Below are 27,876 nucleotides of genomic sequence, written 5' to 3'. Positions count from 1 at the left end.
ATTTTCTTATGCCCTTTGTACCATGACAGAGGTTTCTTAAGTAAAAGATTAAAATTTGACACATAACTCTACAAGCTAGAATATAAATGCTTAATTCATTTTGTTAACTTAAGTGAACTCCAAAAATCTTTGTTTCACATGTGATACTTGATCTTGACAGACTAGATGCAGTTTATCTGAAGTAAGGAGCAGTCTGTGTTTGTGCTCTAAGGGCCTGACTCAACAATCTTTCAGCCTTCCCTTATAATTGGTTTTAGTGGGGAAGTGCTCTTCCTTTATCATTGTGAGCTGTGCTCCAGCACTATTACCTAAATAAGCGTGTGGCTTACACTTCCCTTTACCTGCCTCTGGTCCTAGCAGAGATAGTGGCTTTCCTGATCTTCCATCCTATGCAGGCAGGCCCTTCCCATCAGCAGAGTACAAATGCAGCCAAGTTAAGCACTCAAAACGCAAAGATGCTAGGGTGAAAGGTTTCTGTACAAAATGAACCTGCATACTGGTTGTAAATCCTGAGAATGCAGGTCTAGCAGAGAGAAATACATCAGTAGCCAAGGGAAAGGAAAGCCTAGGTTCAGCAACTAAGTAAATTGTCCAGTTATTGTAATAAAACAAAAACAAAATTAAAAAAAAAAAAACAAACCACCAGGTGATTTTCTGTAGTTTCACCTACTAAACCAACTGAGTTCTATGGCCATATTTCCAAAAAGAAAAAAGAATCATTATGCTGAAAATTTTTTCCCATTCTATAAAGTTTTATCTTAGAATAGTGAGGAGAGGATGTTGCAGCAGGCAGTGTCAGCCAGCAGTTCTAACAGACTGCTCCTGCCCCTATAAATGCTTCCTAAATAAGTTCATTTCAAAGATTTAATCCATGATGTAGCTAAGTGTCTGTGTGATTTATATTTTCATGGCATATGTCATCTTGTTTCTTCTGGGTTTGTCCTTAGTGCTTCATTGTTAATTTTCTGAGTGTGACTCTGAAGTTGTCATGGCACAGGGATGAGCTGTAACAGGTACTCTGCTCCACTAGCAGTAGAACATAACCAGAATGAAGTGGCAGTGCACAACCCACTTTAAGAAAAGCCTCCCTTGTTTTTTCTGCCACAGTAGCTTTCATTAATGGATTTCACAAAGTTGATCATATTTTAAAGAACAGGGCCATCAGTCATGTACTTCAGTCTGTCCCAGACACAGGGTGTATTTGTAACAATCTGAACATAAACGTGTTGCTAAAACATCCATCCCCACATACATGTGGTATATTGTCGGAAACTGTGGTATTGATGATTCCAAGATTGTAGAAAGTCTCTGTCTTTCTGCTCCATTGCCAAAGAATAAGCCATAATTTGTCTGTGCTGGTTTTCAAGGTTGTTTATTCTTGTTTATCTATAACATGTTCTGCTGCCCTGACGCAGGTCTGTCCTGCAGGGCAGCGTGTGGGGCTCTGCCCTCAGTGGGATGTTACAAACATTAAATACCAGAAACTACCTGTGCTGGATTTACAATAACGTGCCAATATCTATCATCTACATTGAACAGTGTGTCCCCAACCTAAGCCAACAGAAAAATGCCAACACTGCAGTGAAACATGGAGGGCATGAAGAAGGAGAAAAAGGACAAGACACACCCAATTCCTCCATCTTGTCCCCTTTGGACCCCTAATCTAGAATCCTAAAATTTTGCTTTTGCACTCGTGCCACACTTAATTATTACTTATATTGAACACTCAGAGCTCGTAATTAATCCTGTAAGATTGAAAACTCTTTTCCATGGACAGAGATCACAGGCAGTGTCTCTCGGGGCTCTGTACAGGGGGGTTCCTGACCCCCTGCCAGGGTCCCAGGCCTTCCAGGACAGCCAGAGGGAAGCCCTGGATTCCCACAGTATATAGCAAGATAAGAGATAAAGGATATTATTTGTTCTATCTGGGATTATTTGTTCTAACTCAGATCTCTGGAGACACGTTGTCTGGAAGAAAACAACAGAGTAATTAAGACATTATCAATTAAATCCAATATCAAAGTGCTAACTGATAGTTGCTAGACATCAGATAAATCTGATAATTTATCAGTCAACCATAAAGGCAAAGTATTGTCACAGTGGTACCAGATGACCATTGTAGTTCGCTGGGGGATTACACATGAGAGGAATGCAAGTACAGTGGGTTTTCTCTCTTTATTTTCTTTCTTTCTCTTTGGTTATACTCTGTTTATTTGCCTGCACAGAATGAATGGCTGTAACTGCTTTTTCTGCAGCATCTTGTTACCTTCCATTCAAAAACATTCTCAAGAGAAGGGGAAGCAAAAGGATCAACAGGGAAAACCTGCAGAAAGCCTTGTTTTCATTTCACAGACAAGACATATAGAAAAGGTGCTAACTCAGGTATTTGCATTTAGAAGAATATGAAAGGAAACTCAGAGATGAACAAATCTGATTTCTGCACACTGTCACTGTTTTCTGTACATCTATTCAACAAGAGAAACAGTGAAATAATGAAAGATTCTTTTCCAGCCTGTAAGCATGCTCAGCACAGGGAATTCTGCTCAGTCCCACCTAACATTGGTATCTCTTTTGGCAGAGTTATTGAAGTTTATTGCTTTGATGTAATTTTAACTGCTGTTTGAGTTTAAAGTTTCACTAATAATGCAAAAACACTTCTGGAAATCAGCCACATGCCTGCGTGCTTGCTCCATCCCTGCAGTGGCTAGGACAGCATGTACCTCAGAACCTTTGCCTGCCACTGGGCCATCATGAGGAAAAAGAAACAAATTGTTTCATTCTGTGTTATTTTTATTTCCCACTCTTAATGGTGAACAGATATTTTGTCCTGCTGTCCATCTCTCCTATAAGTCTTCTAGCTATTCTGACTCCATTAAATACTCCCCTAATTAAAATAGAAGAGAAGGGGAAAAGGGAGGGGAAAAAACCCCACTGCTGATTGTGAGCGGGGGTAGCCAAATCCCATCCCCACAATGCTAAAAAAAGTTATCTGCCCTGTGCTTTGTTCCCTGAGAAGCTGTAGTGCTGATGCTGGTGCAAGTCCTGGTGTTCCAGGGCTGGCACTGTTTGCCTCACTAGGGCTGTCAGGAACTCCATGGTGTTATGGCAGAAGCTGGACTCACTGGCTTGTTCTGCACTGAGCTCACTTGTTAGTGGTGCTGAGCCCTCCAAACCAGCTTCTCTGATGGGAATCTCAGTGCTTTATATCGCCCTGTGTTACACAGGATGAGTTGAGCTCCTGGCTGGCACATTATGTATTAATAGATTGTCCTTTAGGGACTTGTTGGTGAATAAATTGCCAGCTTGCAATTACAACAATTGGACTGCCTTCCTGCTTCCCAGAGCACAGCTTTTTGCTTTAACCAGGTGAAGCTTTGAAGGGACATGTGCCCAAGTCTCACCATGGAGTCATGTCCTACAGGCATTGTAAAAGCCCCTGAGCAGCACTGAGGTATCAGAGGAGCTCACGCACTGGCTGCAACCTTCTGCTTCCTCACCACTGGCCACCCCACGAGGCTTGGCATGCTCAGGTACAGGTATGACAAATCAGAAAACACTTCTCAGGCATTTGAGCAGGGCTCTGCAGTAGGGCAGGTTCTTCACTATCTATTTTTTCTGGATTTACTCAGTTGTTCAGAAACGAATGCAATTTCAAAGTCTTTTGAGCTCAGGATTACACTTGACAGTAGAAGGATAGGACAGTATTGGGCAACACAGGAATATGGGATAGTGTTATGGCTGTGTTTTTCTTAGGAAGAGAGTCAATATTAATGCTGTCCAATTTCTTTGAGAAAGGCAGCTGGCAGACGTTGTATCAGACTTTTTTCCCTAATTTGTTTGTGCCAGGAGCTGCCACCACAGTGGAGTCATGCTGAGGAATAGGGGGGTGAGCAGCGCAGCTCTGGCATCACTGGCCTATGCACAGGGCATGACACTGCTGCATAGGACATTATCTGTCTCCCTGTTGGCACAGAGGTTGTCTGTTTTTTTCCAGTGGTTACCACAACTACACTGTGTGCATCATAATAAATAGCTGGCCATGTAGGATGTTCTGGCAGGCAGGATATTCACACTGCTGAATATTGCAGATGCTCAGAATTCAGTACCCAGAGAGGATAAAACTGGGCTACTCCTGATGCACTGGCACAGCCAGAACCTTCCCATACCTGTGGTGCTGTGTAGGATCTCTTTCAGTTGCTCACTGGGACTGCATTTGTTAAGATGGTTTGGGAGATAGCTCCAATCTCCTTCATAAGTTTTATGAGTAAGTGGACACTAGGAGCCTTCCACTTCCATCATGGCAGGATATACACCTACAAAGAGGGGTTTTTGGGAAACTCAAATACAAGCATTTAAACAGAAATTTGATTGACTTTTCAAAGAATTGCCCTATTTGATATGCAAGGTTTTTTTCTAGATCTGACTTTCCCATGTGTAAAGGAAATTAGGGCAAACATTTAGTACTAAATAAATTAGATGCACAGTGAACTAACTGTGTTTCATCTGCCAGAATTACTCATCACTAATATTTCATTAACATTAAATGCTTGTCAATAGGTTTACAAATTAAAGTGGTCTAACAACTTTACAGTGGTTCCAGGCAAGGCCCAAAAGCATGGATAGCAGCTAGACAGCCTCTGTTGGGTGTCAGCATAGCAAACAGCAGTGACTGTGCCAGTCTGGCTGCTGACTCAGTGGGTTTGTCCAGCAACTACCCCAAGGGATGCTGGAGTTGTTTTTCCTATGAAGTGAATCTATTCATGCAGGTTTACTACTGGCTGTTTTTAAGGAAAACCCCAAATAAAGCTGTAAACCATATTTAACTGATATAATGCTTTTCCTTACTCCTACCTCTATTGGGCTTGCATGGCCAAGTTTTGGTAGCAAGGGGCTACAGGAGTGGCTTCTGTGAGAAACTGCTGAAAGCTATCTCCAGTGTTGCAGAGCCAATCTCTGGCAGCTCCAAAGATGGACATGCTGCTGGCCAAGGCTGGGCCAATTAGAAATGGTGGTAATACCTCTGGGATAACAGATGTAAAATATTTTAAACAAAACTTCTCCTTTTCAAAGACATGTCTGGAAAATATCTAGGCATCATTTTTTTTGCAGTTTAATACTATTTGGATAGGAATGTGCCCTAGCCTTAATATAATAGAAGATATCTGGGGACTTCAGGACACATGAAGAAGAATATGGCTTCAAAACAACATTAGGAGCTAATTGCAAGACCAGTGTGTTAGAACAACACTAAGCTGCCAAAAATCCCTGGATAGTTATTTATTCATGGTGAAATGAAATCTAGCAATTGAGTGGGGAAATGTGGATATAATAAAAATCATGCCTGGAATATTTATAGAGACGTTTATCAAAGAAAGTTCAGTGAAAAATATAGTATTAACATTTATAGGCCTTTAAGACAATCTTCCAATTTCACTTTGAGCTACATCATTTTATGCAGCACCAAGTTCATTTCAGCATGCCATGTTCATTAAAGAAAAACAAAAAAAGACTGCTTAAGTAGAAATACATTTAATGGAATCCCAGGCTGGGACAGGACAAATACCTACAGAGTACTTACATTGTGCTTTCTCTTCTTTGGCTCATACACTTCTGACAGAAGACAGGGCTGTTTAGAAGGCTTCACCTCTGATATTTGCTACAGAGGATTGGAAATAGTTGACTCTTTTCCTAGACAAGATTAAAACAAGAAATATTTGGGAAATGTTTCTGAATATATTTTTTCTTCTAAGAACATGTCTGTCTTGCATAGAAAGCAAAGAAAAGCAAAGAAGAATCCCCATCTTCTGTTCTGAAAACTGGTAATCTTGTGTTTAGCCTGTAGCTATGAGGAGCTATAGAAGAGGGAATGTTCCACAAAGTTCTTATTTCATTGACAGAAACATGTATTCTTGACAAGTTGAAAGACACTTTCATCACCTATTTTTGCATTGTGCAAGTAGATGGTTCAGCTCCCAAATATGTCTGTGCTGCCTCTGGAAAAGGTTTCAAATGTAAGTATTAATTATCATCCATAGAATTTTGGTCCTTCTTTCCTACCCTATTGATGCTTTCAGCATCACTGTGCCTTTGCCTCATAGTTATTGGAACATACAGTATTGCATACTTGATAGTGTGTGTGGCTCCCCCAGATCCTGGGATCAGGTCTTCAGATGCTTTTCATTGATGTGAATCTGTTGGGAAGACCCGCTGTGAAAGGCTGAAATGCTGCCTACCAGCCAGTCTGCCTGAAACTTCTCCTTTCTGACAAGTGCCATTCAATTTTGTCCTGTTTAATGATTTTGTTAAAGCAGAGACTTCCTTTGCTTTTTGAGGGTTAATGAATGATTCAGGGCAAGGTGGTTCTTTTGTCAATAAGGGAAAGCCAACAGAGCTGACAGTGTCAAATGTTCCTTTGATGCCAGTTTGCAGGCAGAATCACCTTTCTTTACTTTCATCCATTCCTTTGCTCCTTTTCTTCATCCCCCATTCAGTCCCTTAACATCAGTGTCAAAAGTAGGGCAGCCACAGTGTTTTTATGGTGAAGTTCCTGTGGCTTTAAGGAATGTATGAAACAGGATTGTGTCGCACACAGGCTCACACAGCACACCATCACCTAAACAGCAAATTTAGTTAATGAGCAGTAAAGATTGATGGTAGCTCATGAGGCCGTGGTAGCTTAAAGGCTCTGACTGAAGTCTGTTTTCTCCAGGTGATGTTTAATGTGATAATTCAAAAGGATCCATCTGTTTTCTGTGTTCTGAGAGGAGGGCACTGCCTGATGCGCTGTGCCTCACTGACCTTTGTTCATGTATCAATACATTCCCTTGAGGAATGCAGGCTTTTGCAAGACTTGAGGTTCTTTTTATATGACTTAATGAGATTTTTTTCTTCCTGCCCTGAGTGAACCCAGTCGCTGCCCTTCTGGCTCACTTAGAGTTGCCCACCACTGTTACCAACCTGGTACATGCGGAAGGGGAGGGACAGCAAATCCAGCCAATAAAACACTGTCTTTTGCTGTACAGCGACAGCTGTACACACTGGACAAATTTGACTTCTGTTCTAGACAGCAATCTATAGGCTAAATAAACCCGTTATTACTCACTTTAAAACTAGAGAGCATCCTGGACAATCAGAACACCAATAGTAATAAAGCAGCTCCTAGTGCCATTACCTAAGATGGTCCAAGTGGACAAGGTTTGACTGGAGGAGTCTCATGTTTTATTAGACCAACTAATATAACCAGCAAACAAGGCAGAGCCCAGAGGCTTCAGCACTAGAATCCCTGTGAGCTGCAGCAGGTGTGCTCAGCTCCCAGGCTCATCCCATCCAGTCACTGCAGGCTGTGTTTTCCAGGGAGCTTCTCACCATTAGTTTGGAGGCACAAACATTGCTATCATGTTTTTTGCAGTGGATAAACAGTGTTTTCATTTTGTGGAAACAAAAATGCCTTCAAAACCTAGAATAACTCATACCACTTAGTTGTTGTTTTTTCTTGTGCTTCTCTGAATATTTTTCATTATAGTTGCTATTTCCTTAAATATTCCATGCCAAATGGTTGTGAAAGAGAGCTGCTGAAATTATTGATTTCAGATTGAGGCCCCCTTTTTTTATGTTTTCATGTTATCTTGTGAATCAGTTCTGATTTCAGTGAAATCAGTTGTTTATTCCTAAGCATTCACAGGAGAAATTTTTACACCATGAGTGTTTGCTTTACAGTGTTTACTGCAATTGAGGTCATTTAATTATCTGTAAATGTCTGTTCTGTTGCAGGGGGCTCTGGAATCTTAGGCTGCATCAGTGGAGAGGTAACAGTAAAGCAGTCTTCATTGCAAAATTGCGGGGGAGGGTGTTGTGGTCCACAGTGGTGATGGACACAACCTTCCCCAAGAGCGTCTAGTGGCAACAGGTAGCACACACAGACAGACAGGCAGACAGACACACAGACACAGACAGACACACCCACACAGACACACACACATCCAGCAGCTTGGCAGTGAAGACACAGGAGGGTCCAGGCATGGAGGACCAGTGTGCCTTACTTCAGACAACACTGAAGGAGTCCAGGGGCCAAAGACAAAGAAGTGTCTAGGGTATAAATACAGGAAAGAGGGGGCGGAGGGAGCATCAGGGATCCAATGGTCTGAGGGCTCAGGGGTGGTGCATAGGGAAGGAACCTATAGAGAATGCCAGGGTGGATGGGCGGGGTTACACAAACCAATGGGAAGAGAGGGAAGGGAGAACTCACTAGAACATGAACATATAAGGGTAAAATGGGTAGGGAATGGGCCAATGGGCTAATAGGAAGGACAGAACTGGGACGAATTAACATAGTGCTGCAGAGCACCATGGGGGAAGCTTCTTTCCTCACCTTGAGCTGAGGAATGCCCAGAGCCTAAGGTGCATCTCTCCAGGGCATTCCTGTTGTCCTCTCCCCAGTAAGCTCACAGGCCTCCACAGGAGGGAGCATTCATTCATGCAAGCTAAAAATTGCTGAGTATTCTTCAAAATACTCAACCAGTGATTAATGTTCCAGTGAGTAAGAATATTCCTGTAGTGTTTTAGCAAGCCATGATTGTTTTATTTCACCAGCATCACAGTGATTACAAAGAATTTCCCAAAATCTGAAATCTTGAACTTCTACCTTGAAAACCTGATCAAAAGGTTTTCACATCATTTTGGCCTCTTGTTTTTCATCGCAAAACTCTCCTGTGCATTTCTCCCCTCCAAACCCCATCAAGCAGTGGGATTTTTCCGGCTCTCTCTTATGTGCCCCTTGTAACTGTCAGCTTTCAGGTATTTGTATGGTTGTAGTCACTTACTCAAAACCTCAACATTTCTAACTCCTTGGTGTTCAGACAATCCGTTTTGTATTTCCTAGCAGCTGGAGTTTCTGTATGCACCAAAACGAGGGGAGGATTTTTTCACTGGGAATGACATGCTTATGTAGCCTTAATGTTAGGGAGCTGGACATGGAAAAGTGCCTCCTGTGGGCAAGAGGCACCAAAAATTCAAATTCTTTAATGCTGAGCTTCTGGTAATAACCTCTCTTCTGCTTTGGGGGAGGAATGTAACCTTATATCTGCAGGCAGGTCTGTGCCTGATACCAGTTACATTTACTGGTGATACTGAGAATATAAATATCCAGCCTAAGCTAAGATCTTAATAAGACTGTCTTATGCATTAAGTTTAATTAGCCTGAAAGAGACCAAATTAACATAGATAAGAATTTGCCCGGATAAGCCATGGAGCAAAGTTCTATTAAAAAATGCATGAAAGACTCCTTGTCCTCCTATGTCTTAGCAGGAGCTGCAACAGCTCTGTAGTGGTGCTTGCTGAGGAAGAGGCATTGTTGTGATGGGAGCCAAAAGCCAGCCTGGGACTGGAATTCACAGGAACTCCAAATACTTATCAGGAGAAGAGCCTCTTGTTGGGGAGGGTTTAGTTCTAAAGGCACATGTAGATGTCCTAGACTCAAGGAGAGAACAGGTTCTGAAGAACCTCTTTTAGCATTATCTTGGTGTGTGCAGGGCAGACAGGTTAAGCTGAACTTTCAGTAGCATTGGAGTGTCACGAATCACTGTGCTGCAACCTCTGCATTTCAGTGAGGTAGCAAGATAGGAGAGTGAATATTCAGGATGAAACAATCTCAAAATTAGACAGTAGTGTTAGCATTCAGCAACACGCATAATCATGGGATATGATTATACGCAGGTGCTTTTATTGAAGAGCTCTGGGAATCAGGGGTACAGACCCAAATCTGACTCCAAACATGGCTTTCAAGCTGAATGTACTTTATATTCTATTGTTATATAACTTACATATTAATTATCAAACTTATATTGTTATATTGTATACATTGATCAAGCATGAATTTCTTGTGATCTTTCTCAATCCCCTGACCACAGTTTCTCATTATTATTCTTACGATTAAACAGCAATTATATTTAATTACTAAACAATCATCACATCTAACAATCATACCATGTATCATATACTGGTTACACAGGTGCAGTTCTAGCAAGTACAAGGCCTATACTTTCCCAGGGTATTTTCCCACTAAGCCTAACTTTCCTTCTAATTCCCCAAATCCCCATGATTTTAAAACCCTTTTACTATCATTTTCCCCTCTATGAAAGTAATTTCACTTCACTTCACTTCACTCTAAGTGCAAATGCTTTCACTTGATACAGTCTTTTAGTTTCTGAGTTTATACATGATGTTCTTCAAATCCAGGATTGATGTAAACGTCATCAATGCTGTCACAAACTGGAGAACTAGAAGATGATGGGTGTGGATCCCGTGTCAGTGCCTTTATTATTTTTCGGTTCCAAGACATCCTCTTCTATATTTCTCCTTTTAGGATGCTGTAGACTAACCAAATTACTAAGAACACAATTAATAGCATTATTACTCTCTCGATGATAGACTTAATCCATGAACTCAAATTCCACCCGAACCACTTGAAAACTTTGTCTAACCAGCTCATAGTCAAATCCTTTTGCTCTTCTTCTGCTTCATGCTCTATTTGTGTCACCTGATTGATGTCATATTCTACATCTGCAGTTACATTTGGAATGTGGATGCAGCAATGATCAATCTGTCCCTTTAAAAATCCACACGCTCCGTGCTCTTTTAGAAGTAATGAATCTAAGGCAAATTGATTTTGTAAAGTCATTTTTGTGGTAACTTGTAATTTTACGTTTAGGTCTTTAATCCTTCCCTAGTGATTCTTTTCAGTCTATCTACCTGGGTCTAAGTTTGTACATTTCTCTATTCTGATAGTTTGCTATAGGACCTAGCAAAGACTCTAGGGTCCACCCAAATTTCACTCCACTAGAGGAGTCTTGCCAAGTATCATCTTGATTTTCATTATCTAGAACTTCTCATCTTGTTCTTTTCTGCAGAAGTTCGTGTTTTCCCTTAAATGGGGACTTTTTCCAAATTGGACATAAAGTAGGGAGGCCTGAAGTAATATCTTTTACTTTCCCATCTACAGGTAGATGTGTGGTCCAGGTACCATCACTTGTTGCCCATACAAATTGTCCTGAACTTTGGATTGTACTCTTGGTACATCCTACAATTATTTTGTAATTCACTTTACCTTGTTTGTGTTTGATTCCTTTGCAGGCACAACCAATTTATAAGGCTACTACCAGTGGTGGCAATTGTTTTATCGCTATATTGTCAGAAGTGCAATCATAAGTTTTATTACATGCCCACCAACGTATTTTGTCTGCCTTTATTCTACTACTAGTGACAGTGTTCATTACTGCTGGATCTGTTTCATTCTTGGAGCCTTCCCATTTAATGCACCAAGGAGTAGTTGCCATGAATTGGAATTTTTGAAGTATACTCAGAGACCATGCACTGTCCCAAGACTCTATTTGACCTTTGTGATCATTTGCCTCACACTTCCACACCAGAGTGGTTTCTGTAACATTTTCTGTAATCCTTTTATAATGTGGTAAGTAGCATTGCCATTTATTTGGGATGCCCCTACAACCATCCTATAGGATATCCTATTGTGCCATTATTTTGAAGACAGTTTTGTTGACTCAAAGGATGTAGCCATTCTCCTATTACTTTCCAGGTTATCTTGATTACCTGTCTCAATTCTGGTACCTGTTTACATGTAATTGTTTTGTTCGTTTGTATTTCAGGCAGTTTTGCCATTGTAGTTCCCCAATTCATTGGCAGACAGGCAGTACTTTGCTAGTATTCTGCATTTTGGCAAAATCTTTAACTAATCCAATCATTACTTTCTCGGCCTGAATTGCATTGGAAACCTTTATCATCTGTGTTTCTGCCTGTACCTCCCTCTTCATTCTAGAATGAAGAGTGGTTAATTGATCTTTTTGCATTCCACATCCCAAAGACCATGACATGAGGGCATTGGTACACTTACTGGTAACATTCTTCAAACAATTAAACACATCTTACCTTCAGCTTTGTTGGTCCTATAGCTTACACAGTCCGCAGTCCGGGATGGGCTTTCTTTACTCGAGTGTAGTGTATCCAGGAGTCCATTCCAGCTACTTTGACTGCTGCAAAAGTGGTCAATAGTACCTGATGGGGTCCAGTCCACCTCTCTTTCAGTAGTTCTTCATTCCAATTCTTAATGTACACCTTGTCTCCCGAGTGTATGTCATGAACTGGATTCTTGAGAGTCAGCAGCCTATTCCACACAAGGACACTCTGAAGCCATGCTGAAGTTTTCTCAAGAGACAGAACATAGTTATATACTTCCTGTTTTCCCGTGATGTGTACATTTGGATTTGGTCCGGGAGATTTGTATGGTTTCCCATACAATATCTTGTAAGGACTGACTGACATCCCACTCCTAGGCTTTATCTGGATTCTCAGCAATGCTATTGGTAAAGCCTGTGGCCACTGCAGTTTGGCTTCCTGGCATATTTTACTGATTTGCCTTTTTAGTGTCTGATTCATCGTCTCTACCTGTCCACTTGACTGGGGTCTCCATGGTGTGTGGAGGTCCCAAGTTATTCCCAGTAACCTACTTACTTCTTTTACCACCGTGGCTATGAAATGGGGTCCCCTATCTGATGATATCCCTAGAGGCACCCCGAATCTGGGAATGATTTCTTGTAGTAACCACTTAACTCTTTATTTTGCTTGGTTTGTGCAACAGGGAAGGGCTTCTGGCCATCCAGAAAATGTATCAACCCCTACTAACAGATATTTGTATCCTTGAGTTCTTCGTAATTCTACAAAATCTACCTGCCAATAATCTCCTGGTTCTATTCCTATCTTAACCCTTCCTAGTTATGCCTGATGCCTAGCCACTGGGTTGTTTTTCAAGCAGATCTCACATTTTGACATTATGGATTTTGCCATTGTTAACATTCGCACTGAGACCAAATTGCCTTTTAGAAACTTTAGCAATGCCTCTGCACCCCAATGACATTTGTTATGTTTAATTTGTAGAACCTCTCTCATTACCAAGGAGGGTACCATGCTGTCCGTGTGCAGCTACATACCACCCTTCTGGGTGGATGTATTTGGTGGCAGTGCTTTTGCCTCTACCACTGTACTGATTGTTGTTACCGCATATCCAGTGTATCTGATTCCATTCTCCATGAAACTACTTCCATCTGTGAACAACTCCCAGTCTGGCTGTTCTAGTAGAACATCTTTCAGATCTACTCTAGCTGAACAGGTGTGTTCTATTACTTCCACACAATTGTTTTCCAATGGGCTTTCTTCAGATTCTGTACCTAGGAACAAGGATGGATTCAAAAGGTTAATTGTTTTTAATGTTTTACATCATCTTGCTCCATTAAGATTACCTGGAATTTCATCATTCGGCTTTGGGCTAGCCAATCGCCCCCCTTCTGCTCCAACACAGTGGTTACCAAGGCACATGGACATCTATGTGCCTTCCCATGGTGAGCTTCCTGGCTTCTTGTATCTGCATCACAGTGGCTGCGACTGCCCACAGATATGAGGGCCATCTGGCACTGACATTGTCAAGTTGTTTGGAAAAGTAGCCCACTGGCCTTTTCCAGCTTCCCAAACATTGGGTTAGGACTCCCAATTCCAGGCGCAGCCTTTCATGTACAAACAGCTGAAAATCTTTGGACAAATCAGGTAACCCCAATGCAGGAGCAGTTGTCAAGGCCTCCTTTGTTTGAGGAAGGTCTCCTTCTGTGGTTTGCCCTAGGTAAACGGCTGCATCTTCTGAGCCTCATACAGGGGTTTTGCAATTAGTCCATAGTCCATGATCCACAGGCAGCTCCACCTTGTCATCCCAAAGAAGACTCGCAGCTCGTGTAGATTCCGGGCCTCTGGAATGGCATAAATAGCTTGAATACGGTTAGTACCCAGTTTTCACTGCCCTGGCGAGACTTCACATCCCAGGTAAATCACAGTCTGTCGGGCAATTTGTGCTTTTTCTTTAGACACCTTATATCATCCCATTCCCAGTGAATTTAAAATCTTGATTGTTACCTTTCTGCAGGTTGCTTTCTCCTCTGTGGCTATCAGTATATCATCAACATACTGTAGCAGTAGGTATTGTTCTCTCAGTACTTGCCCACTCGCAGTCCAGATCTCCATCTCCTTCACCAAGTGGTTTCCAAACAGGGTTGGACTGTTCTTGAATCCTTGTGGGAGCCATGTACAGGTGAGCTGGGTTTTTCTTCTGTTCCCTGGATTTTCCCACTCAAAGGCAAACAGTTTCCTACTTTCTTTGTCCAGGGCTATGCAGAAAGAGGCATCTTTTAGATCAATTACTGTAAACCATTTATATATCTCTTCCACAGATGTCAACAATGTGTAGGGATTGGCAACCACTGGATAAATGTCTTTAGTTATTGCAATTATTGCTCTCAAATCCTGCACTAGTCTATACTGGGTTTCCTCACTGGAAATACAGGTGTATTATATGCTGATTCACATTGTTCTAAAATTTGGTATTTCAAGAATTTATCAATAATTTTTACATGCTTCTGGTTTTATAGGAGACTGTTTGACCTGAACTGCTTTTCCCCCTTCCTTTAATTCTACATGTATTGGTTGTGCTAATTTAGATTTTCCAGGTATATCTGTTTCCCACACTGAAGGAATTACTGCATCTTCTACTTCCCTAACAATAGAGGGACCTGGTTTTTCTTTAATCATTAAAATTTGTCCCATCTTTGGTTCAGGTATTTTCATTAAAAGCTCTCCATTCTCGAATGTTATTACTGCATCAAGTTTTGCCAATAAATCTCTTCCTAAAAGGGGAATTGAACACTCAGGCATATATAAGAATTCATGCGTTAAGGCTTTATTTCCAAAACACAAATCTAGGGGTTGTAGGAATGGCTGATTCTCCTCTTTCCCTATGGCCCCAATTATTGTTGTTTGTTTGCCCCCAGTTTGCCCTTGCAAATCACAGAATTCGTGGCCACTGTATCCACGAGGAATTTTACTGCTCTATCACCTAGCTGTATGGCCACTAAAGGTTCCTTTGTATATTCCATTTCTAGTCAGCTACTGTACTCTCCCAGCACCATTCATTTAGAAATGTCCTGATCCTGGCTTGGCTGGTTGCCCTGGTAAAAACCAGTTCGGGCGCTCATTCTTCCAGTGACCTTCTTGTTTGTACATTGGTTAAATCCCAGTCTTAGCACAGCCATTCCCCCACGTCCCCTGCCATGTCCACCACTCGTCCCTAGTCCGTGGCCACTCTGCCCCTCCCTCTGACACCTGGGTTTCCTTTCCCTTGTATTACTGCCAGGAGTTTTGCTGTTGCCTTTTATTGGCTTCTTTTTCCCTGTTATTGTATACCTTCCAGGCTACTTTGAGCAGTTTATCCAGATTTCTTAATTCATCCCCTTATAATTTTTGCAATTTCCTCCTAATATCATCCTGTGACTGCCCCAGGAAAATGAGACCAAACTGAATCTTCACTTGTGGTGTATCTATTTGGAGATCTGTGTATTTTCTTGCTGCTTCCTTAAGGCTTTCCAAAAACACAGTAGGGGATTCTTTCTTCTCCTGCCTTATCTCATACAATTTAGACCAATTCAGAGTCTTAGGCACAGCATTTTGAACCCCTATCTGGACCCACTCTTGATATTTCTTCAGCCTCCGCATAATCTCAGACGCATTAGGATCCCCTCCTGGATCCTCAGTTGGAAAATTATCATCTAGAGTTCCCATTACAAGCCTATTTCTGATACCCTCCCTTGCCCTTTCCTTGGCTGCTTTAAGTACCATCTCTTTCTCAGTAAAATCCATTAGGGTATCTAATATTACTTATATATCATCCCAATCTGGATTCTGAGTTTATTCATAATCATTTTTACCACCCTTGCCACTTTATCAGGATTTTCCCCATAAATAGCAGCTGATTGTTTCCAAATTACTAAATCTGCAGGGGGAAAAGGTACCTTTACAAACACCATCCCCTCCACTCCTATTCCCTGTTGTAAGGGGGCAATCACAGTCCACTTCTGTCTACCCAGATCTTTTCTAGGCAAAACCAGGGTGAGCTTTGACCAACTCTGAGTCCTATGAGATATCGGTGTTGCAGATTCACTTTCATCTCCACTATCACTGTCTCCTTCACTTTCATCCTTCTCTCTTCTTTGTATCACAATTAAATTTAGATCCTCTCCAGGGGAAGAGGGGTCAGGTGATTGTGGGAGAGGATGATAGAGAGGGAAGGGTTGAGTGGGTGAAGTAGGACTAGACAAAATAGGATTGGGTGAAGCAGGTGAAGTAGGGGTAGGGGCAGGCTGGACAGGGTTAGGTTCTCTTTGTCTTGCTGGGGCTACCCGTAAATCAGCATCTGTATTGTTTCTCTGACTCAGACTTTCTTTCAATGCAAGATGTTCTAAAAAACGTTTCTTCTTCAGACAAACCCCACACTTACCACTTGCAGATGCCCTAACCACCATCAATCCATATTCAACCTGCCGTTCTCACAAGTAGAAAAACAAATCAATATACGGAACCTCATCCCATTTTCCTTCTTGCTTACAAAATTACATCAATTGCAAAATAGTGTTACATTGCAAAGTCCTGTTTGTCAGCACTTTTTGCCACCCTCCAAGACATATGCTGGCCACCATGTATTACAGTAATCAATTAACTTACCCCTATGTAAATCTTGCCCAAAATTACCCGGTTTCCAATGTGCTAATAAGCACCCCAAAGGAGAAGTACACGGTATGGGGACATTGCCACCCAAAAGACCTTTAAGCTTCTCCATATTACAGCTACAAGACACCACAGAATGCCGAACCTGCAACACTTTTACGATGTCTAATGGACGGCATCTAGGCAATACCACAGGAATTCCTTTAACCCAACCGAGTGTAGCTTTCACTGCGTGTTATCGGCAGGTTCCAGACCAGAGTAGAAGCACCTTACCTCTCTCCAGGGGATGTTGTGAGCAGCGGAGGGTCGCGGCGCCGATGGTCTCCCCGAGAATCCCTTGGTGCCAGCTGGAGCATGATCGGGTCCCATCTGGGTCACCAAAATGTTCAGGAACACACATAATCACGGGATATGATTCCATGCAGGTGCTTTTATTGAAGAGCTCTGGGAATCAAGGGTACAGACCCAAATCTGACTCTGACATGGCTTTCGAGCTGAACGTATTTTATATTCTATTGTTACATAACTTACATACTAATTATCAAACTTATGTTGTTCTATTGTATACATTGATCTTATTCAAGCATTAATTTCTTGTGATCTTTCTCAATCCCCTGACCACAGTTTCTCATTATTATTCTTACAATTAAACAGTAATTATATTTAATTACTAAACAATCATTGCATCTAACAATCATATCATGTATCATATACTGGTTACACAGGTGCAGTTCTAGCAAGTACAAGGCTTATACTTTCCCAGGGTATTTCCCCAGGGCCTACTAAATCTAACTTTGCTTCTAACAACCCAGATCCCCATGATTTTATAACCCTTTTACTATCAGTAGCTGTGATGTTTGCAAAGCTGTAGCAGACTATAAGCACTTCTGCTTTCTGTTGCTCTTCTTGTACAATTTGAAGCATAAATTATTTTAAAGAGCCTTTGTATTTTTGCATCTGAAATGAAATACTGTTGTGTTGGGTCATTCCTCAACAATCCAGCAAATTCAGAATTGCTGTTTGCTTGTACAGGATTTGTCAGCAGAAATGCTATGTATTAAAAGCCCCAGTACTATTGTAGTGAGCTCTTTGTTTGCATTGGAATGGACTCCTGCTCCAGCCTGGCTGTGATTCCTTGCCCAGGTGAAGCAGGGATGCACAAGTAAGTAAGGAGCTGGTGTCTAGCACTTGGATTTGCAGGGATACTGATGTTTCCTGGTACTTGCCTCATTCTGGGTCCTGGAGAGCCTTCAGATCCTATACATGTTGAGAGCCAGGAGAATGTGCCTGGTGGCTCATCCAGATCATCTGTCCTGAAGGCAGGCATGGCTGCTGTGGCTTTGGCGAGAGCACAGACAGCCCTGGGAATCGTGTGCTGTTTTGAATTCTGTTTGAAAACTTAGCAAAGTATTTTACTGTGTGACAGCACAGGCAGCTGGTCCCTACTCCATGATATCAGCACAAGGAACAACATCTCCAACTAAGCAGATGAGAACAAAAATGTCCTGAGCCACACTGAGAGAAAGTGTGCAGCTCCACTCCAGCTGTGGGAGGTCTAAACTCAAAGCCCTGAGATTGGGAAGCACAAAGAGAAAGTCAGAAACCCAAGAATATCCTCCATGCCAGGCACTTACCCAGCATCACAGGCAGCAGGGAGGCTTTGGGTTGGTCTTTGCAAATCTTTAGTGCATCCCTTCTGCAGGGACATCTTTAAAAGCGACCATATGTGAAATGACAGCAGGAGAGAATTTTTAGCTCAGAGGTAGCCTCTGGAAACAGAATATACTATATAAAGCTGTGAGTCTTACCATACCTGAGACCACACAGCTCTAGGTGTTGCATTCAGCTTTTGATTTTTAAAGTACAGGCTGAACCAAACAGTTCTATCCACAACAAAACAAAAAAAAAAAAGGTTTTATGCCTTTTGTTACCATTATTTCAAATTTTAATCAAGATTATTTCACATCAATGAAGTTTTCCTTAAGTTGTGTTATCTGCATATCATGGAAATCACAGAGCTCAAGTATGTAATGATGTGAAAATAGTATGTGTTCATTTCTCTTCATTCCTAAATTATCAAACTAGATTTTTTTTTTTTTTTTTGGAATGCTGATATTCTGTACTAAATCTCTACTCTGTTTTTTCACTCCCTTTTTTGCATTTGTTCTGTAAAGATGTCACACAGCCAAGTTTGCAGTGGTAGCTGCTGGAATCAGACTCTCTCATCAGGGAAACCCCGTTAAAGGCTGGGCTAATTCACCATATCTTTCAAATATTCTTATCACCATATCTTTCAATTATTCAATTTCTTCAGATTTCTGTGAGTTTTTCGTGGAAGCTCTCCACAAGCTGTGGTTCTTCAGATTAGCCAGTCATTTGTCCTCCAGTAATGCTGATTGTGTTGAGATGAGCCTGACATTTAGGGTTATGTTGAGCCTATGGCTCAGCAAGCCTAAGCCACACAAGCCAACTGCCCCTTTTGTACCCTGCATGATGTACATCTTTTATAAAGCTGTTCTGTCTTTAAGGAAAACAAATCAAGGAAATAGGACTTCTGATAGAATTGCTGGCAGCATGGCACCAGCTGTAGAACAAGAAACCCAAGCTACTACTCCTGATCTGGACCAGGATGTAAGTCCCTCTTGGAAAAGGTGAAAAAACTAATGTAAAGGAAAAAATAATATATGAAATTAACACACAGGGAATAAAGTCCTGGTGAGGCACAGCTGAACACATCTGAAACGCCATCTTCCTCATTGCTCCAGTTACCAATACTATTATGGGTCAAATTGTTCAGAAAAATGTGTCCTCTGTCATTCAGGTATGTGTGTAACAAATGGCTGTAGTTTGGCTTGCTTGTTCTTCAATGCTCTCACTTGTTCTGTACTTTCAGGGCTTTTCCATTTTTGTACAATTCTTTATGTTTCATGCAGGCTATTTTTTCTTCTTCATACTTGTAACAGATCTTAGACATCTTACTGTTAAAAACGGTTTTCTTAATCCATTTTTAGTTTTCCCTTTGTTTAATAAACCAGTGTTGTACAGCAATTCAGGAGGGTCCTTGCTCCATTTCGTATTAAATTCTAATTCAACGGCAACACATTGTAAAAGAAGAACCTGGTGACCCTCTTTCAAATTACTTCAGTGTTTTAATCTAGCAGTGCTTGATGGAGGGCTGATTGCAGGAGGGTGCCGTGAGAGGTGCTTGCTATCCTTCTTGTCACAAATGCCATCAGCTGCCATCCTGCTGCTCCCAGGTGCAGGCTGCTCTCATTTTGGCAGAGCTTACATTTGTCTTCTGCCTCAGGTGTTTTCCTAGATCGAGCTCCATCACCTGTACTGTTCCAATAACTCATTTTTCTCCATAAGTTCTAGCACTGGGTACTGCTGAGGATGCTGGTTGGTGAGGGACCTCCCAGATACCTCCCCATCCCACTCCTGAAGCCCAGTATTGCTCCTGCCCCCCTGCAGACCTGGGGCATTTCTCATTCTTGCCCTTGTTTGGGCTGTGTAACTTCCCAGGCACTGCTGTGAGCTCATATAAAGAGTATAAGGACTCCAGGGCATTAAGAATATGCTTTCTTTACTATAAATCCCTATGGGAAGCAAGACCAGGTATTTAAATTCTGGCGGTGGCTGCTGGATGTTTCAGCTCACAGCCACATTAACTGTCCCCATATTCGAATAAATCTCTTGAATGAGAGATCTGAGGTTGGTATTAAACCTTGGTCTGAGAAGTCCTAAGGCTAGAAGAGTCACCTCATCCAGCCAGATAATTTTAGTCTTCAGCTGAATTCTCCACACTGGATGAAGTCTGTGAGTAATGGAGCTCTGTGTGGAGCTGCACCTCTCTGGTTGGGGCTTGGCTGCTCCCCGGTCACTGGGCTCCAGGCTGTCACTGCTTAGGGTAAATGGGTTGGCTGGCTGGCTGTGTGCTCTAGGCAGCTTCTTCCTAGATCAAAACCATTCCATTTTTAGTACTGCACTCACAAAATGAGCTTTGCAAAACTTACCAATCCTGTAGTGCATGATGCAATTATCTCTATATTTTAATTTTATTTTTCTGGCCTCAAAAGATGTGAAAATCCTGTTTAAACCTGTACTAGCTCTTTATCCTCCTGGATTTTCTCCCTCAAGTGACAAATCATCATTTCACAGAGATGACCACCACAGAGGGGACAGGTGCTTGAGATGAGAATATTTTAATATTTGTTTTTAAATTATTCTGGTCAAATGGATCTACATAACAATTGTTTAACTCATCAGCTCTTAAAAAGTATACTTTGTATTTTCTGTGGGAGGTAAAGGGAAACTTGGTTTAGCCTGAAGGATGGTAGAGAGTTGTGACTCATCCTTCAGGGATAAAATTTTTCTGTTTGGTCATGAATGGATGCAGGCAGGAAAGTGAATCAGAGCAGTACATAGCAAAAAGATTTCAATCAGAAGAATGTTCTTGTATTGACAGCACAAATTATATGAGCAATTCATTTTAAATTAGTATTTTCTTTAAAGGAATTAATTGTTCAAGAAAATCTCTTTGGTTAGAAGTTTTCCTATTTTATGGACAGATCTGCTTCTCTTTGCCAGTGTGTCACTCCAGCTAACACATAAAGATTCTTGCAATTACAGGAGCTATCAGCTCCTTAATGATAAGGATTTTAATTTGGCTGCTTCTAAGACATGCCATGCATAGAAATCAAAGGTCCTCAACCCCTTCTGAACAAATGTAATTGCAAGTGAAACTTCAGCAGCTGGTTCACAAGCTTAGGTCTTCTTTAAGGTCCTGAATGTGTTCACAGGTGAGGCTTTGGGGAGATCTGCAGAGATGTCTCTGGCAGGCTGAGGTTTCTGCTGGCAGAAGGCAGTGGAAATTAAACCCTCTGTGCCATGCAGGGTTCAGCTGTGCTCCTGGAGCAGCTACCCTGTGCAGACCCTGAGGGGAGGCCCAGCTCTGCCGTGCTCGGGCTCTGCTCTGCAGGACAGGGACAGCCCAGCTCTTTGTGCCGGCGGGTGCCACGCAGCCTGCCCGGGGTTCTGCCTCGCTGGCACTGCTGTCACTAGCCTCCTGCCTTCAGGGAATCGTGGCAAGGTTACTTAGCTGCAGGACATCTCTTGCTGGCTTTCAGTCACTTAGTTAAGATAAAAAAACACAAAATGTGAATTATGATTGTCAAGCAAAACCCATCTTAGTCTGCAAATCAAGAATATTTGATCCTTGTTATTTCTTTCACATTTGCTATTACAGTTTGATTTAATTCTGCACCTGTTTACCTAGAAATACAGGCCTTTTTTTAAGGACCTCTAGGGTTTTTTAAATTCTACAACAGGACCAAAGATGCATCTGCTCACTGCTAGACTGCAAGAGACTTCTGTGCTGCTACATCTAATAAATAATTTTAATATAGTTCCATCTCTTCCAGGCTTTCTGAAACAATTAAGAGCCCTATTTGGATTCTGATCTGTGCTTGCAAGATGCCATTAATGTCCATGTCTTAAAGAAAATGGTTTGGCCACATTAAGGGAGGAAACAAATTACTTTTACCCTGATGGGGACTTCATTTTTAAATGGCTTTGAGAACAGCAACCTGTATCAATAACTTCATTTTGTACATGCCTCGAGGCTTCCCTGGGCTGTGAGTGTCGGTGGCTCCAGGAACAGCAGGTAAACACTCTGGTCCAGCTGGTTGCCACAATTAGCACAGGCACATGCTGCCTTCCCCTAATTACAGTGCACTCACTGTGGGCCTGGAGTGCTCCTTCAGCATGTGCTCCATGTGCTACAGACATGGAAAAGCCTTGCTCCAGTGGTCCTTCCTCCCACACTCCTCTGGGTGCCACAGACCAGTGAAACAGATTTTGGTAAATAATTTAGATGACCAGGTTTTCAGTTTTCTAAATTTTCCATCCGTTTTCACACTGGGTTTCATTATTATTATATCATTCTTTGGTTGCTGATAGCTATGGGAAGCAATTATTACTAAGCAGGTTTAAACTAATCTCTCTTTGATTTTGGTGTGGGGGAGCTGATTGATTTTAGTTAAGGCACGCTGATTTTATGAAAACCCTTATTTTCACAAGCCTGAAAGCCTCTGTGCACTCTTGGCATCAATATGAATTTGAGTGAGAGTTGCAGAACCCTCCCCATGTCTAGAGTTGCATTTGTATCAGCCAAAGATCTCCTACCAGCTGTACGTCTAGGTGCAAGCTGATGCTCCGTATACAGTCTCATATGGTGTTCACTTTATCTTGAGAAAAGTTGGTACTTACAGTCACCTACATGAGTGTTTGATACTATGTGCTCTCTGCCTGTGCTGCTGGAAGGTCCTTCCGTCTTATTATTCATTAGTGAGTTATGAAAAATAAGCTGGCAGTGTAAATCCAGTATCTGTTGGAAAATGGATGTTGCACTTGTGCTTGGCATTCTTGACACAGGCAGTGATGACAGCAGGTGGAAAATTCATATCCTCCTAGTTATGGCCTTCACAAGCAACAGAGGAGCATGAGCTTGGTACATTAGACAGCAGGAATGTGCTTCAGGGATATTAGATGAAAAGATTGCAGTAGCATGGCATTTATTTTTAAAAAAGAGATCAACTTTAAAGTTTAAGATACAAAATTGTCATTTGGATCACTCCTGAACTTAACGTTTTTTTTGCCAAAGAAGTTTTATTTAGAGAAGTGTCTCTTTTAGAGCCTCAGTTTCTTGATTTTTCCTTATCTTTCATGTAGTGTGACTCTTTCCACAGCTGTGACTGCAAATGATATTGATCTATGCAAGAGTTACTCATAGAAAGGGATTCCACTTAATGTGGTGAAAGAGAGAATCTTATGCTGATCTTTTATTTGAAGAATCCAGGTACTGCTTCATGAGGGAGCCATCTTAAACTGAATTGTAGAAAAAGAATCAAACTCCACAACTGTGTAAAAGTTGTAAAGCCGGTAAGTTTATTGCAGCACTGGGCACATGTGGGGATCCTTCCCCCTTCAAAGGACACATGCGCCTCTGAGAATTCCCAAACCTTTTTTATCTACACACCCCATCCCCCCCCACCTCCCCTCCTTGCTTATACATATGCATAGAGTTTCATGCATATTCATTTTACTGGTTTCATGTTACAAGTTGCAATTAACTTTTAGCAGTCCTTGTCCTCTATACAGAGAGTTTCTCCAGTCACCTCATCCCTGCTGCAGCCTTAGCCTTTGATCCCATAAAGGGGCCCCTGCTTATCTTGGAATAGGGCCTTGAGCACAGATTAAATGCTTTTAAGCAAGTTACAGAACGGCCCTGGTAAATTTCCACTGTCTCAGAGCCACCATTCAAACTTTACAGATGAGATTTTAAAAGTTTCTTCCTAGAAGAGCCATATGCACTGCATGGTTTGCAGTTAAAACACCATGGCCCCCTGTATGCTGCTGACTAGTTGCCATTGTTCTCCTTTAGCAACGCCATTGTTTACTACTTCCAGCAACTAATGCTGCTTCCTCTACTTGGCCTTTTGCTTTTCTATCCCCAGGTGTAGGAGGAGGAAAAGCAATATGCAATGGGAGTAAGAGAAATTGAGTGTTGAGAGTTTTAGTGTTTGAATGTGAGACTTGTTATGGACAAATTCAATTGGGGAGGCTAATTATAGATAAATCAATTAACAAGAATGTATTAAGCAAGCGGTATTAAGCAAAAGAACAGTGCTGAGTGGCCGGGGAGTCTCTGCTCTGCCACGGCGCACCTTCCACCTTTGACCTTTTTGCTTTTATAGTCTCTTTTTTTTTTCTCCAGTTGACGTATTTTCTCTTGATGCACTCTGCGCCAGTGCCATTGATTGCTAGATGGTCTTTTTTTGATGCCCTTGGTGGTCATAGGAATGAAGGCTCGTCATCTTCCTTGCAGATTGTCCTTGGCCTAAAAGTTAACTTGTATATAATTAGTTACACGGTCTTCTATGCTAGTTGCATTCCCTACTCAGGTCAAATTCTTATCTCCTTTTACGCTTGTTTTGTTGAACAAAGACCTTTTTATTTATTACAATCCCTCCTTTTTCTCTTTACTAATTTGTTCATTAAAACACTTTAACTCTTGGTAGCTTAAGACCAGGGTTTCATCCACTTCTGAGTCTCTGGTCTGCCTCTAGTCTTCCTTTTACAATCTCTATGATTTTATTAAAAATGCAAGGTCCAAAAGTTAAAATTAGTAACAACAATATTACGGGACCTGCAATCCACCTTATACAGAATTTCTCCTTGAGTGCTATACCCTGAAGTTTTGCACCCCTCAGGGTACCATGAGACCTTTAAAAATTTATCTGAATGGGTGACAGCCCAGGCGGTTTTTATGGTTTCACAGCCCCAATACCCACACAGATATTCCCCAGGATAATTACAATATCCCCTCCCAGGATTGGAACTAGGACACCAATAGGTAGCCCGGAGTTCAGGTTTACTCCATCCCCACATAGAGCTTACCAAGTTCTCATTAGTAACAAAAAAGATGGGAGCTACAGTGGTGGCATTATGCATAACAACTTTCCCTTGGTCTGTTTTGGTCAGAGTCCAATTAAATGGCTGGTGTGCATAGTCCCCTTATACAGGCCCGGTACAACGTATAACTAATATGTACAGAATTTGCCAGCAAGGGTGGAGTCCAAACCGCCCCAGGATTTGATTCTCTCTCCATTCCCAGTGTTTTGCTGGGCTCACCTTTACCTTTGGGAAATCAGTATCTTTGAGGCAGTTCTTGAAATACCTTTGAATTGTCCCAGTTTGAGGGCTCTTTCCTCCACCGCTTCTTATCCCTCTGCTTCGTTCACCGACTCGGTTGCTCCGAGCCGCGAGGCGTACCATCTTCTCGGCAGCAAGGATATTCTTCAGGAGGACCCTTACTCTGTTTTTGTTGCCTCTTTTTGAATGATTCCCAGTTTTTATCCTTCACTTGTGTTGAGTCACACCGAATCCCAGATAAAGTTTTCCGGCAATTCCCTTTTATAATTTGAACAGTTAGGGGAATTGGTTCATTGGAGTGGAAACAGCAATTTTCAGGCCTAGCCCCCTTAGTAAACACCTCCCACCACTCTTGGGATTCTCTTGGTAGAGTCACGTTCTCTTCTCCAATCCTTAGGACTGACTCTGTCAGTTCTCTTTCTAATTGATAACAACCTTTACAAATACCCCCAGGAGGAGTGCCTCTATAACTATGGACCCGCCACCGTTCCTGACAAATTTTACAAATATAACATACAAAAGGCTAACAATCACATTTGTACAATATACTCTAAAATCATTATTTATAGGATATCCATAGTCTAATATCTCACTATACCAGCTGGTTCATACAATTCTTACTGAGTCCATTAAGTCTGTTCAAGTGTGACCTTAAGATCCCCGGGTTGGCTGGTTATTCTCCAGGGGTCTTCAGCAGCAGCAGTAATTGGTCACTTTATTTGGCTTGCATGTGTCCATCCCTTCTCGGCGGTTCTGACTCCTGTTTCTGTAGTGAGTAAAACAACATAGGGGCCTTCCCAATTTGGGGTCAGTGAGGTTTCTTTCCAGGTTTTTATTAACACCTTATCACCTGGTTTTATATTATGGATTGCTAGGTCTAAAGGAGGTCGTTGCACTAGTAACCCAGATCTTCTAAGCCCTTCCTGAGTCTTCATAAGTTGCATGACATATTGCTTAATTTGTTGATTACTTATTTCAGGGTGATCTATAGGAGAATCCATGTCATAAGGCATCCCATAAAGCATTTCAAATGGAGAAATTTTAATATCATTTTTGGGCTGACTTTGTATATTTAACAAGGCTAAAGGTAAACATTTTACCCAAGATAACTGTGTTTCATACACCAATTTAGTTAGTTGTTTCTTAATTTCTCCATTTACCCTTTCCACTTTACCCGAGCTTTGTGGATACCAGCGAGTATGATATTGCCACTTTGTTCCTAGAGCTGTAACTACTTCTTTAATTATTTTGGAGTCAAAGTGTGGCCCTCTGTCTGAGTCTATTACTTCTGCTAGTCCGTAGCGGAGGATTATCTCTTCTAAAAGTATTTTTACTACTGTTTGTGTAGTTGCCCTGGAGGTAGGGAGTGCCTCTACAAAGTGAGTCAAGTGATCTATTATCACCAATAAGTGTTTATACCTTCCTCCTTTAGGCAAATCTGTAAAATCAATTTGAATGTGGGAAAATGGTCTATGTGCCAATTCCCGTCCCCCCCATTTCCCACACCACTCAGGACTTCTCGCACCTGGGTCTACTCCTGGGTCAGGGGTCTCTTCAGCCCCTCTAGAAATCTCAGCCCTCATTCTAGAGAGACTGCAGACTGTATAGAGAAAGCTTACCAGATTAAACACCAGAAAGATGGTCTCTTTAACAGTCAGGGGAAATGGAACGTTCTTTAATAGGGAGCTAAGAGATTCAGAGAAGAAGGAAAGCAAAGGCTGAAAAGCCTCATCCCCTGCTTCCCCTCTAACAAACTGGCTGCACAACCATGACCGTGAGCCATGCATTCCTGGAACAGACTTCAGCACCTTTATAAACCCCCTGCAAGCCATTACACCCAAGCCCAACCCGATGGATATTCTGGTCAGTACACTTCTACTGCAAAAACTACGTATTAGGGACAATACCAGAGCTACTCCTGAATAAGAAAATAAACCTAGGAACCATAGAGGGATTAAGATCTCAAAAAAAACCCCAAAAAACCCTAGGGACCAGAAACACATGCAGGCCTCCACCCCAAAAGACACTATGAATTCAAACAACATAGCCAGTAACTGCTCCATACCAACACAAAGTAATTGGAACCAAAATATGATTACAACAGGGTTTTTTCCACTCTCTCCAGCCACAAGATGGGCAGCAAAATATTTGTCCTAGTTTAGGGCAAATTTTGGAGAAAACCTCTGAAAGGAGCCCCCAGAAAACTAACCCCTCCCCACCCACCTGGTTCAGGAAGAATTTTCTCGGAGAGAAGTGGAAAAGAACCTGTTTACTTAACAAACAAAACCCTTCCCAGCACCAAAAACAAAAAAAATAACAGCACCAGATGACAACAAAACTCTTTCACCACTCTGAAGAGATGAACAAATCCAGAAAGTCTCTCCTGGGAGTGGTCGCCCGGGTCTGGGTGCTGGAGATTGCTCTGGGCACTGGGGATGGCTGCTGCAGATCACAAAACACAGACTCTCAGTGTTCCTCGGTGCTTCCCTGGTCCCAGTCCAGAGCAGGTTTGAGTGATATTCAGGAAGGGGAAAGGGAAAAGAAAGAGTCCAGGGA

General features: G+C 41.8%; 1 protein-coding gene and 1 long non-coding RNA gene across 7 annotated transcripts in view; one reads left to right on the top strand and one right to left on the bottom strand.

Moving 5' to 3' along the window:
* The window catches only part of KCNIP1 (potassium voltage-gated channel interacting protein 1), a 338,371-nt gene that overhangs the window by 176,855 nt on the left and 133,640 nt on the right, over positions 1 to 27,876 (top strand). The gene's annotated exons all lie outside the window — the stretch shown is intronic.
* Positions 9,666 to 27,876, bottom strand: part of LOC140685018 (uncharacterized) — a 29,805-nt gene continuing 11,594 nt past the window's right edge. Inside the window, exon 2 of the long non-coding RNA XR_012058139.1 lies at positions 9,666 to 27,762. This is a non-coding gene — a long non-coding RNA (uncharacterized lncRNA). The remainder of the gene's footprint in view (positions 27,763 to 27,876) is intronic.

The sequence above is a fragment of the Taeniopygia guttata genome, chromosome 13 (assembly GCF_048771995.1).
Source record: "Taeniopygia guttata chromosome 13, bTaeGut7.mat, whole genome shotgun sequence".
NCBI classification, from domain to species: Eukaryota; Metazoa; Chordata; class Aves; order Passeriformes; family Estrildidae; genus Taeniopygia; species Taeniopygia guttata.
The sequence above is the reverse complement of the archived record's forward strand: the minus strand, read 5'-3'. Positions and strand labels throughout refer to the sequence as shown.